Genomic DNA, 13,909 nt, shown 5'->3' on the forward strand with positions numbered 1-13,909 from the left:
GTCTGCCTCCCTCCCCTCTCTCCTCCTGTCTGTCTGCCTCCCTCCCCTCTCTCCTCCTGTCTGTCTGCCTCCCTCCCCTCTCTCCTCCTGTCTGTCTGCCTCCCTCCCCTCTCTCCTCCTGTCTGTCTGCCTCCCTCCCCCCCTCTCTCTCCTGTCTGTCTGCCTCCCTCCCCCTCTCTCCTCCTGTCTGTCCTGTGCTCCTGCAGTTAGAAGGCACTCACATGAATAGCTTCTAGAGAGACGTAGCCCACTGTTATTATTACCATCATTATCACCAGCATCATCATGGGTGTTATTATAATTACCAAAGGCTGTCATTATAGGCACCTGCCCATCCGTCGCCATGACAACGGGGCTCAGCAGCCAGGTAAAATAGGGTGTGGTTTGGAAGGAACGTTTCACCTGGGTATGGTGCCAAGGGGTAGAGTGAGTGGGGCTTGGAGTGTGAAGACCCAATTGGAGTGTAAAGGCTTAATGGCTGGTGTGTGTGTGTGTGTGTGTGTGGGGGGGTCTACATTAGAGGGGTATAGTTGTAACAGCTGGAGTGAAGCACAAAATTGCTCATTTCTGGGGAGGGAGTGAGGGAGGGAGGGATGAGCCCCACCTTAAGGAAGAGAGTCTGACTCCTGTAAGAGCAGAAGCAGACAGATAATGATGTAATAAGTTTAATAGCAGTTTAATCTGTTTAATAGCAGAGCTTTAGAAGGTGGCTATCTACTGTGTTTACTCTAGCACCTTGAACAGAAAAATACTACTGTGTTTACTCTAGCACCTTGAACAGAAAAATACTACTGTGTTTACTCTAGCACCTTGAACAGAAAAATACTACCTGTGTTTACTCTAGCACCTTGAACAGAAAAATACTACTGTGTTTACTCTAGCACCTTGAACAGAAAAATACTACTGTGTTTACTCTAGCACCTTGAACAGAAAAATACTACTGTGTTTACTCTAGCACCTTGAACAGAAAAATACTACTGTGTTTACTCTAGCACCTTGAACAGAAAAATACTACTGTGTTTACTCTAGCACCTTGAACAGAAAAATAGCACTGTGTTTACTCTAGCACCTTGAACAGAAAAATAGCACTGTGTTTACTCTAGCACCTTGAACAGAAAAATACTACTGTGTTTACTCTAGCACCTTGAACAGAAAAATACTACTGTGTTTACTCTAGCACCTTGAACAGAAAAATACTACTGTGTTTACTCTAGCACCTTGAACAGAAAAATAGCACTGTTTACTCTAGCACCTTGAACAGAAAAATACTACTGTGTTTACTCTAGCACCTTGAACAGAAAAATACTACTGTGTTTACTCTAGCACCTTGAACAGAAAAATAGCACTGTTTACTCTAGCACCTTGAACAGAAAAATACTACTGTGTTTACTCTAGCACCTTGAACAGAAAAATAGCACTGTTTACTCTAGCACCTTGAACAGAAAAATAGCACTGTGTTTACTCTAGCACCTTGAACAGAAAAATAGCACTGTGTTTACTCTAGCACCTTGAACAGAAAAATAGCACTGTTTACTCTAGCACCTTGAACAGAAAAATACTACTGTGTTTACTCTAGCACCTTGAACAGAAAAATAGCACTGTGTTTACTCTAGCACCTTGAACAGAAAAATAGCACTGTTTACTCTAGCACCTTGAACAGAAAAATACTACTGTGTTTACTCTAGCACCTTGAACAGAAAATAGCACTGTTTACTCTAGCACCTTGAACAGAAAAATACTACTGTGTTTACTCTAGCACCTTGAACAGAAAAATAGCACTGTGTTTACTCTAGCACCTTGAACAGAAAAATACCACTGTGTTTACTCTAGCACCTTGAACAGAAAAATAGCACTGTGTTTACTCTAGCACCTTGAACAGAAAAATACTACTGTGTTTACTCTAGCACCTTGAACAGAAAAATACTACTGTGTTTACTCTAGCACCTTGAACAGAAAAATACTACTGTGTTTACTCTAGCACCTTGAACAGAAAAATACTACTGTGTTTACTCTAGCACCTTGAACAGAAAAATAGCACTGTTTACTCTAGCACCTTGAACAGAAAAATACTACTGTGTTTACTCTAGCACCTTGAACAGAAAAATAGCACTGTGTTTACTCTAGCACCTTGAACAGAAAAATACTACTGTGTTTACTCTAGCACCTTGAACAGAAAAATAGCACTGTGTTTACTCTAGCACCTTGAACAGAAAAATACTACTGTGTTTACTCTAGCACCTTGAACAGAAAAATACTACTGTGTTTACTCTAGCACCTTGAACAGAAAAATACTACCTGTGTTTACTCTAGCACCTTGAACAGAAAAATACTACTGTGTTTACTCTAGCACCTTGAACGAAAAATACTACTGTGTTTACTCTAGCACCTTGAACAGAAAAATACTACTGTGTTTACTCTAGCACCTTGAACAGAAAAATACTACTGTGTTTACTCTAGCACCTTGAACAGAAAAATACTACTGTGTTTACTCTAGCACCTTGAACAGAAAAATACTACTGTGTTTACTCTAGCACCTTGAACAGAAAAATACTACTGTGTTTACTCTAGCACCTTGAACAGAAAAATACTACTGTGTTTACTCTAGCACCTTGAACAGAAAAATACTACTGTGTTTACTCTAGCACCTTGAACAGAAAAATACTACTGTGTTTACTCTAGCACCTTGAACAGAAAAATACTACTGTGTTTACTCTAGCACCTTGAACAGAAAAATACTACTGTGTTTACTCTAGCACCTTGAACAGAAAAATACTACTGTGTTTACTCTAGCACCTTGAACAGAAAAATACTACTGTGTTTACTCTAGCACCTTGAACAGAAAAATACTACTGTGTTTACTCTAGCACCTTGAACAGAAAAATACTACTGTGTTTACTCTAGCACCTTGAACAGAACAGAAAAATACTACTGTGTTTACTCTAGCACCTTGAACAGAAAAATACTACTGTGTTTACTCTAGCACCTTGAACAGAAAAATACTACTGTGTTTACTCTAGCACCTTGAACAGAAAAATACTACTGTGTTTACTCTAGCACCTTGAACAGAAAAATAGCACTGTGTTTACTCTAGCACCTTGAACAGAAAAATACTACTGTGTTTACTCTAGCACCTTGAACAGAAAAATACTACTGTGTTTACTCTAGCACCTTGAACAGAAAAATACTACTGTGTTTACTCTAGCACCTTGAACAGAAAAATACTACTGTGTTTACTCTAGCACCTTGAACAGAAAAATACTACTGTGTTTACTCTAGCACCTTGAACAGAAAAATACTAGTGAAAACATGTGCTGTCTGGGTGAGTGTGTCTGTTCAGAGAAAGTCCTGGTCTAAATGACCCTCAGCCAGGTTTGTTTTGGTACAAAACTTTCCACCGGGTTGTTTTTTTTAATGTTAATTATGTACATTTATCAGAACGGATCTGTCTGAGTGTCTCTTGGCCTGGTCACCATTACAGGGCTGCTACGCTGGATCCGTAACTTACCACAAGTAGATGCTTCCATTCATTTAAATCATGGTCTTCAACGTTTTCTTCAGGAGGAACCCAGCCCAGGTTGTTAAAGTGATGTATGCTCTGTTACATGTCTGTAGCGACTAAAAACCTAGTGTTTTGCGATGCCCCGGTGTATTCCCTCTTAGGATGTGTGTACCTGATGGTGTCTATGTCTGTGTGTCAGGGCCTGCTGTCTGAGATCCTGCGTAAAGAGGAGGATCCGAAGAGTGCCTCTCAGTCTCTCCTGGTCAACCTGCGGTCCATGCAGAGTTTCCTCCAGCTACCTGAGGGCGACCGCGACCGTATCTACCAGGAGGAGAGGGAGAGGAGTCTGACCGTGTCGACCACTATCACCCATTCACCCAACAACACTACCCCACCATGCCACACACAGGTCAGACAGACAGAGAAGGGAGTGTGGGTATTGAAGTTCTGTCTCGTTCATGCCACTCAAAGATATATTCCTTTGATGTTTCAGACCAGAAAGGAAGAGGAGAACTTTGTCAAGGCTGAAGATTGGCACTCACGGGTTTCCATAGGCATCCCTATAGTAAGGATAACCCCGTTCCTCTCTCTCTCTCTCTCTCTCTCTCTCTAACCCCCCTCTCTTTAACCCCCCCTTCTGCTCCACCTACTTTCTCTCTGTCTCCCCCTCCCTCCCTCCTGCAGGTGAGGCTGTCCCCAGTAGAAGTAATAAGCAGAGGGGTGAAGAGCGAGGGATGTGTTCTAGACATCAACAGTTCTATCTATGAGGAGATCCAACAGGAGATGAAGAGAGCCAAGGTGTCTCAGGCCATGTTCGCCAAGATGGCCGCATCCAAGAGTCAGGTACACACACACACACACAGGCGCACACACACAGGCGCACACACACAGGCGCACACACACACACACACACACACACACACACACACACAGGCACACACATGCACACACACACACAGGCACACACACACACACACACACACACACACACACACACACACACACACACACACACACACACACACACACACACACACACAGAAGAGAGAATATGGTACTCACTGACTGGAGGGATGTCTATGGAAGCGAAGACAATCTTTAGTATTACATAGTTCCCCCCCTCCCTCTTGGACTGAGAGGGAAACGTTTATATTTCAGACTGATATTAGAAAATGCATAACACACACACACACACACACACACACACACACTCCCAGAAGTACCTTTATCAGATTTTCTGTGTGTGTGAATTTATTATACCATCTGTACACAGAGCCACATTGGGCAGTAACTGGCTGTGTAGAAAATGCCAGATTATTTACAGACACACACACACACACACACATGCATGCCAACACACATAAACACTGGTGCTTTTATTGTGCTTGTTCTCAAGGCAGAACCATAAGCTTGTTATTGCCTTTTGTTTTGGGGATCATTTCCCTCCTCAGTGGAATGGAGGGATCTCTCTTTCTCTCTGCATCTCTTTCTCTCTGCCTCTATTTCTCTCTGCCTCTATTTCTCTCTGTCTCTCTGTCTCTCTTTCTCTCTGCCTCTCTTTCTCTCTGCCTCTCTTTATCTCTGCATCTGTATCTCTCTGCATCTGTATCTCTTTCTCTCTGCCTCTATTTCACTCTGCATCTGCATCTCTCTGCATCTGTATCTCTTTCTCTCTGCCTCTATTTCTCTCTGTTTCTATTTCTCTCTGCCTCTCTTTCTCTCTGCATCTGCACCTCTGCGTCTGCATCTCTTTCTCTCTGCCTCTATTTCTCTCTGCCTCTATTTCTCTCTTTCTTTCTGCCTCTATTTTTCTCTGCCTCTTTCTCTCTACCACTCTTTCTCTATTTCTCTCTGCCTCTTTCTCTCTGCCTCTCTTTCTCTCTTTCTTTCTGCCTCTATTTTTCTCTGCCTCTTTCTCTCTACCACTCTTTCTCTATTTCTCTCTGCCTCTGCCTCTCTGCCTCGCTTTCTTTCTGCCTCTTTCTCTCTGCCTCTATTTATCTGCCTCTATTTATCTCTGCATCTTTTTCTCTGCCTCTTTCTCTCTGCCTCTTTCTCTCTGCCTCTATCTCTCTGCTTTTTTCTCCCTGCCTGTATATATTTTTGCCTCTGCCTCTCTTTCTCTCTGCTGCTATTTCTCTCTGCCCCTCTGCCTCTCTGCCTCTATTTCTCTCTGCCTCTATTTCTCTCTGCCTCGCTTTCTCTCTGCCTCGCTTTCTCTCTGCCTCTATTTATCTTCCTCTATTTATCTCTGCCTTACTTTCTCTCTGCCTCTCTTTCTCTCTGCTTTTCTTTCTCTCTTTCACTCTCTCTACTTCTCTCTGCCTCGCTTTCTCTCTGCCTCTATTTATCTTCCTCTATTTATCTCTGCCTTACTTTCTCCATGCCTCTATATCTCTCTGCCTCTCTTTCTCTCTGCCTCTCTTTTTTCTCTGCTTCTATTTCTCTCTTTCTCTCTGCATCTGCCTCTCTTTCTCCCTTTATTTCTCTCTGCCTCTGCATCTCTTTCTCTCTGCCTCTCTTTTTTCTCTGCTTCTATTTCTCTCTTTCTCTCTGCATCTGCCTCTCTTTCTCCCTTTATTTCTCCCTGCCTCTGCATCTCTTTCTCTCTGCCTCCCTGCCTCTGCCTCTCTTTCTCTCTGCCTCTATATCCCTCTGCCTCTTTCTCCCTGCCTTTATATCTCTCAGCCTTTTTCTCTCTGCTTCTTTTTCTCTCTGCTGCTATTTCTCTCTACCTCTCTTTCTCTCTGCATCTCTTTCTCTCTGCCTCTCTGCCTCTGCCACTCTTTCTCTCTGCCTCTGCCTCTCTTTCTCTCTGCCTCTGCCTCTCTTTCACTCTGTCTCTTTATCTGTCAACCATAAGCTTGTTATTGCCTTTTGTTTCGGGGATCATTTCCCTCAGTGGAATGGAGGATTTCATCTGTTGAGGTCTCTGTCTCTCTCTCGCTCTCTCTTTCTTTCTTTCTCTCTTTCTCTCTGCCTCTATTTCTCCCTGCCTCTATTTATCTCTTTCTCTGCCTCTCTTTCTCTCTACCTCTTTTTCTCTCTGCCTCTCTTTCTCTCTGCCTCTGCCTCTCTTTCTCTCTGCCTTTCTTTCTCTCTGCCTCTCTTTCTCTCTGGCTCTCTTTTTCTCTGCCTCTCTTTCATTCTGTCTCTGCCTCTCTTTCTCTCTGCCTTTCTTTCTCTCTGCCTCTCTTTTTCTCTGCCTCTCTTTCTCTCTGGCTCTCTTTTTCTCTGCCTCTCTTTCACTCTGTCTCTTTTTCTGTCAACCATAAGCTTGTTATTGCCTTTTGTTTCGGGGATCATTTCCCTGAGTGGGATTTCATCTGTTGAGGTCTCTGTCTCTCTTTCTCTCGCTCTCTTTCTCTCAGCCTCTTTTTCTCTCTGCCTCTTCCTCTCTTTCTCTCTGTCTCGCTTTCTCTGTCTCTATTTTTCTGTCTCTATTTATCTCTGCCTCTTTCGCTCTGCCCCTTTCGCTCTGCCCCTCTTTCGCTCTGCCTCTCTATCTCTTCCTCTCTTTCGCTCTGCCTCTTTCTCTCTGCTTCTCTTTTGCTCTGCCCCTTTCGCTCTGCCCCTCTTTCGCTCTGCCTCTCTATCTCTTCCTCTCTTTCGCTCTGCCTCTTTCTCTCTTCCTCTCTTTCTCTCTGCCTCTTTCGCTCTGCCTCTTTCTCTCTTCCTCTCTTTCTCTCTGCCTCTTTTGCTCTGCCTCTTTCTCTCTTCCTCTCATTCTCTCTGCCTCTTTTTCTTTCTGCTTCTGTTTTTCTCTGCTTCTGTCTCTCTCGGCCTCTCTTTCTGTCATGATTCTGTCTTTCTCTTTCTCATTTAGTCACTCTGTCTCTCATTCCATATACCTTTTTCTCTCAGTCCCTCTCTCTCTAACCATATTTTCATCTCCCCATTCTCTCTCTCTCTCTCTCTCTCTGTCTCTCTGTCCCTCTCTTTTTATGTACTTCTCTCTCTCTCTCTCTCTCTCTCTCTCTCTCTCTCTCTGTCTCTCTGTCTCTCTGTCTCTTTTTATGTACTTCTCTCTCTCTCTCTCTCTCTCTCTCTCTCTCTCTCTCTCTCTCTCTCTCTCTCTGTCTCTCTGTCCCTCTCTTTTTATGTACTCTCTCTCTCTCTCTCTCTCTCTCTCTCTCTCTCCAGTATAAAGTACTTCAGTGAGGATCAGGTTGTTCTCCTCTATAAGGTCATGTTGAGGTCAATGCCATTACACTGACAGGTGGTACTCTACCCCTGCTGGGCTACTGTTTAATCTCTCTCTCTCTGCCTCTTTCTCTCTCTCAAACCCCACCTTACCTCTCTCTCTCCCTCTCTCCCTCTGCCTCTTTCTCTCTCTCAAACCCCACCTTCTCTCTCTCTCTTCCTCTGCCTCTTTCTCTCTCTCAAACCCCACCTTCTCTCTCTCTCTCCCTCTCTCCCTCTCTCCCTCTGCCTCTTTCTCTCTCTCAAACCCCACCTTCTCTCTCTCTCTCCCTCTCTCCCTCTGCCTCTTTCTCTCTCTCAAACCCCACCTTCTCTCTGTTCCTCTGCCTCTTTCTCTCTCTCAAACCCCACCTTTCTCTCTCTCTCTCTCCCTCTCTCCCTCTGCCTCTTTCTCTCTCTCAAACCCCACCTTCCCTCTCTCTCTCCCTCTCTATCTCTCCTCCCCACTCTCGCTTCCCCCCTCTCTCCCTCTCCCCCTCTCCCTCCCCCTCTCTCTCTCTCTCTCTCTCTCTCTCTCTGTAATACGATTGTGTCAGCTCACGTTAGTGTATGGCTGTTTGGCAGGCAGCACCATGTTGAAGCTCTGTGTTGTATCTGCTTACTGCATCTGGATGGCTGTTTGTGCTAGTGCTGGACTACGGCCAGGTGTGTGTGTGTGTGTGTGTGTGTGTGTGTGTGTGTGTGTGTGTGTGTGTGTGTGTGTGTGTGTGTGTGTGTGTGTGTGTGTGTGTGTGTGTGTGTGTGTGTGTGTGTGTGTGTGTGTGTGTGTGTGTGTGTGTGCCACTGTAATTGTGTAGAGGTGGAAAGCTTGGCATTGTTGCTGCTTTCCCTCGCTGTCTCCTCCTGTCCTCCAGCTCCTAATACAGAGAAGGGTTCTGCTATGAGTTTGAAGTGTACTTGCTATGTATGAAGCATTAATAACTGTTGTTTTCTACTCATGAAAAGCACAGAACATCTGATTTACTATATTTACTAAAGATAGTAAACTTCATTTTAGTATCTTGCTTGACGATGCTGTAGTGGAGCGGGTTGATAGCTTCAAGTTTCTAACATGGACCAAGCACACCAACACAGTCGTGTTGAGGGCTGTAAAGATTTGGCATGGGTCCTCAGATCCTCACAAAGTTCTACATCTGCACCATTGAGAGCATCTTGCCTGGCTGCATCACCGCCTGGTATGGTAACTGCTTGGCATCCGACCTCAAGGCGCTACAGAGGGTAGTACGTATGACCCAGTACATCACTGGGGCCGAGCTCCCTGCCATCCAGGACCTCTATACCAGGCTGTCAGAGGAAGGCCCGGAAAATTGTCAAAGACTCCAGCCACCTAAGTCATAGACTGTTTTCTCTGCCACCACACGGCAAGCAGTACCGGAGCACCAAGTCTGGGATCAACAGAACCCTGAACAGAGCACCAAGTCTGGGACCAAAATGACCCTGAACAGAGCACCAAGTCTGGGACCAACAGGACCCTGAACAGAGCACCAAGTCTGGGACCAAAAGGCTCCTGAACAGAGCACCAAGTCTGGGACCTAAAGGCTCCTGAACAGAGCACCAAGTCTGGGACCAAAGGCTCCTGAACAGAGCACCAAGTCTGGGACCAAAAGGCTCCTGAACAGAGCACCAAGTCTGGGACCAAAATGACCCTGAACAGAGCACCAAGTCTGGGACCAACAGGACCCTGAACAGAGCACCAAGTCTGGGACTAAAAGGCTTCTGAACAGAGCACCAAGTCTGGGACTAAAAGGCTTCTGAACAGAGCACCAAGTCTGGGACCAAAAGGCTCCTGAACAGAGCACCAAGTCTGGGACCAACAGGACCCTGAACAGAGCACCAAGTCTGGGACCATAAGGCTCCTGAACAGAGCACCAAGTCTGGGACCAAAAGGACCCTGAACAGAGCACCAAGTCTGGGACCAAAAGGCTCCTAAACAGAGCACCAAGTCTGGGACGAACAGGACCCTGAGCAGCTTCTACCCCCAAACCATAAGACTGCTAAAAGTTAGTTAAATAATTCATCAAATAGCTACCCGGAATATCTGCATCATCACATACGCTGCTGCTACTGTTAACTATCTATCATGTTGCCTAGTCACTTTGTTCCTAGTAATATGTACATATCTACCTCATTACCTCGTACCTCAGCAAATCGACTCTGTATAGGTACCTCGTGTATATAACCAAGTTATTACCTCGTACCTCAGCACATCGACTCGGTACAGGTACTTCGTGTATATAACCAAGGTATTACCTCGTACCCCTGCACATCGACTCGGTACAGGTACTTCGTGTATATAACCAAGTTATTACCTCGTACCCCAGCACATCGACTCGGTACAGGTACTTCGTGTATATAACCAAGGTATTACCTCGTACCCCTGCATATCGGCTCGGTACAGGTACCTCGTGTTTATAGCCAAGTTATTACCTCGTACCCCTGCACATCGACTCGGTACAGGTACCTTGTGTTTATAGCCAAGTTATTACCTCGTACCCCTGCACATCGACTCGGTACAGGTACCTTGTGTTTATAGCCAAGTTATTACCTCGTACCCCTGCACATCGGCTCGGTACAGGTACCTCGTGTATATAGCCAAGTTATTACCTTGTACCCCTGCACATCGACTCGGTACAGGTACCTCGTGTATATAGCCAAGTTATTACCTCGTACCCCTGCACATCGACTCGGTACAGGTACCTCGTGTATATAGCCAAGTTATTACCTCGTACCCCTGCACATCGACTCGGTACAGGTACCTCGTGTATATAGCCAAGTTATTACCTCGTACCCCTGCATATCGGCTCGGTACAGGTACCTCGTGTTTATAGCCAAGTTATTGTTACTCATTGTGTATCTATTATTACTTTTATTATTACGTGTTTTACTTTTCTATTATTTCTCTATTTTTTCTCTGCATTGTTGGGAAGGGCCAGTAAGTAAGTACTTCACTGTTAGTCTACACCTGTTGCTTACAAAGCATGTGACAAATAAAATGTTATTTTATTGAAGGGGTTCTGAAAAGGTTTCTTTTCTATGGTTTATCTGACTGGGTTCTGATATGTGTTCTGCAGGGCTGGCTGTGTGAGCTGCTGCGCTGGAAGGAGGATCCGTCCCCGGAGAACCGGACCCTGTGGGAGAACCTGTGTATGATCAGGCGCTTCCTGAGTCTGGCCCAGACGGAGCGAGATGCCATCTACGAACAGGAGAGCAACGCTCTGCAGCAACACTGTACAGACAGACTGATACAGCAAGTCAACAACAACACACTGGTCAGTCTACTCTAAATAACCTGTACAGATGTAGGATCTTAATTTGATCACTATGTTGTTGCTGAGAATTTTCCTGCGCCGCAACAAATGCCAATTAGTTTTTTTGATATACGTAAATTCACTGAAAACCTGCACTACCACACGGTCATATTAACAGTAATGCACTTTTCATGTAGCTTCATTTTAGCCAACTAATAGCCTAACCACCGATCAAGCAACATTATTGACTAAACATTAAAATCCAGTTGCTGCAGGATTGTTTTGCTACGACAATGCTGGTCAAATTAAGATCCTACATCTGTACATAGACACACTCATACAGTAATACACAGTCAACACAAACACAAAAACAACTTTGGAGAGACAGACTCACACAGCTAGTCAATGACTACACACTGGTCAGTCTACCCGGTATAGCCTACACACACACACAGGTATACGGATGGAAGCGCACACACAACACAAACACATAATTCTACTCCGTTAATGTCCATGCGTTACACATGCGTATGTAGATAATTGAATGTAGAGTTGTGTAGCTGTTTGACGATAGTGTTCATACGTGTAGTTTGGTCCTCCTGTAACACAGCCATCAGCTCCCATTCGTTTGTTTAGAACTTCCATCTGTCTCCACCAGCTCCAACGCCACTCCCCATTGCCACAACAACACCATCAACGACTCCTGACCCCTCGGTCCCAGCAGCCCTTGCAGCCCCAGGCGGGGCCTCGCCTGCCTCCACGACAACCGTCCACAGCATCACAAGCAGAGAATGAGGGGGGTGGGGGCCAACTGAAGACCTGGTTGGGGTGTAGTAAGGTTGATGGGAGGGTAGAGGACATTACTGGTCTGGGCAATAGGAGTAGGGCTGAGGGTAGTAGTGACAAGGAAGGGGGCGAGGGAGGTTGGTCGGGGGCCAGACAGAGTAACGGGGAGGGCAATGGCGGGCGTAATGGTGAGGGGGCTGAGGGGTTTCGGGTGTCCCGGGAGGCGCAGGGGATCCTGCAGAGCTTCATCCAGGACGTGGGTCTGAACCCAGACGAGGAGGCTGTCCACACCCTGTCAGCCCAGCTGGGCCTGCCAAAACACACCATCCTCAGCTTCTTCCATTGCCACCACCACAGTTACACACACCAGAACCATAGACAGGACTACAGTGAGATCCACCACAACCAACTTCCCAGCCAGAACCACAGGGACCAGGACCTGCTCTTCTGTATTGGAGCAGGCCCAACCCAGCCTGACAGAACTACAGGGGAGAAGGAAGAAGGAGGAACCGTAGATCCCACTGGACGGATAGGTGGAGAGGAGGAGGAGGACATGGAGGGGGAAGAGGTAATAGAGTGGGAGGGGGGGGAAGAGTTGGATGTGAGCACCCAGACTAACACCGTCGTCACCCTAAAGGAGGAGGAGCAACATGACTCTATCCAATCACAGCCGGAGACAACCCAACCACATGACTCTGATGAATAGCATGGCCCCAACCACTAGTTGTCCCCTCTAACCCAATGACTCAACTAGATATTTTCACTACGCTACTTACACACACCAGTAGCGTGTAATATTATTCCCCATAATATTCCCCATTTCTGAAGAACTGTAGTAATGATGTGTCATAATAGGTGATTCCCTTATTTGTAATGAAATATTGAAATAAAGGACTGTCTTTGTGAAAGGAAATGAGACTATGTAGTTACACAAGATATTTTAACTGTTGAGGATCCCATTTGAAACACATTATGCCAACAAATGCCTTGTAGTATGCGTCACTACCCACCTGGTCCTATGGCTAGATCGTCCTCTCTGGATTCTGATGATACTGAAATGTGAATAGTTTGTTTTGATTTCTTTCTCTGTCACCAAACTCAACTATGCTTTCTTATATCTTTCTGTCACAACGTCCACTTTTAGGTGTCTCTTTGACTGATGGTAAAATCAATTGTCTTAAGGTATTTTATGGTCAACAATCAACATATTTGAGTGGCTTCTCTCAAATTGTGTATGCAAATTATTTCACTCATGCAATTTAATACTTCAGTCGGTCAACTGTAGAAGAAAAGGCCAATATGCAAATAATGTGTGTGTATAACTGCCTTTGATTTTAACTTACCATCTTTGTAAAAATGTATTTGTTTTGAAATAGTTAATTCCATCGATTTATGAGTAACTTGATCGAAGTGGTTGTTTTTAACATCTTTAATCATTTATCTGTTCAGAAATGCAATGAATGTGGATGTTAATTAATTTTGTATTTATACCTGTGATTTATGATTTGCTTCGTCACACATTAAACACTTATAAAATGGAGCTACTGTTGATTTGGTTGTTTTTTCTGTGGTATCTATGGTTACAAATATTATTTTCAATCTAAGCAGGTTTTTCCCAAACAGACTAAGAGGTAGACAGGCATCTTTTTTCTGACATGTTCACACCTGCTCAGTTATTATTCCCTTGAAAATAAATGTACGACAGTTGAGTCTGAATTTTACATACACCTTAGCCAAATACATTTAAACTCAGTTTTTAACAAGTCCTGACATTTAATCCTAGTAAAAATTCCCTGTCTTAGGTCAGTTAGGATCAACACTTTATTTTAAGAATGTGAAATGTCAGAATAATAGTAGAGAGGGTGAACCCAATAAATTGGGCACATTTTGGCCCAGTCCTCCTGACAGAGCTGGTGTAACTGAGTCAGGTTTGTAGGTCTCCTTGCTCGCACATGCTTTTTCAGTTCTTCCCACAAATGTTCTGTAGTATCGAGGTCAGGGCTTTGTGATGGCCACTCCAATACCTTGACTTTGTTGTCCTTAAGCCATTTTGCCACAAATTTGGAAGTATGTTTGGGGTCATTGTCCATTTGGAAGACCCATTTGTGACCAAGCTTTAACTTGACTGATGTCTTGAGATGTTGCTTCAATATATCCAAATCATTTTCCTGCC

At 44.7% G+C, this 13,909-nt stretch overlaps 1 pseudogene; it reads left to right on the forward strand.

Annotated features, from left to right (window-relative positions):
- The window catches only part of LOC112236367, a 38,895-nt pseudogene extending 25,639 nt beyond the window's left edge, over positions 1–13,256 (forward strand).
- Positions 13,257–13,909: the final 653 nt, after the last annotated feature.

Source organism: Oncorhynchus tshawytscha, linkage group LG31, assembly GCF_018296145.1.
Source record: "Oncorhynchus tshawytscha isolate Ot180627B linkage group LG31, Otsh_v2.0, whole genome shotgun sequence".
NCBI lineage: Eukaryota > Metazoa > Chordata > Actinopteri > Salmoniformes > Salmonidae > Oncorhynchus > Oncorhynchus tshawytscha.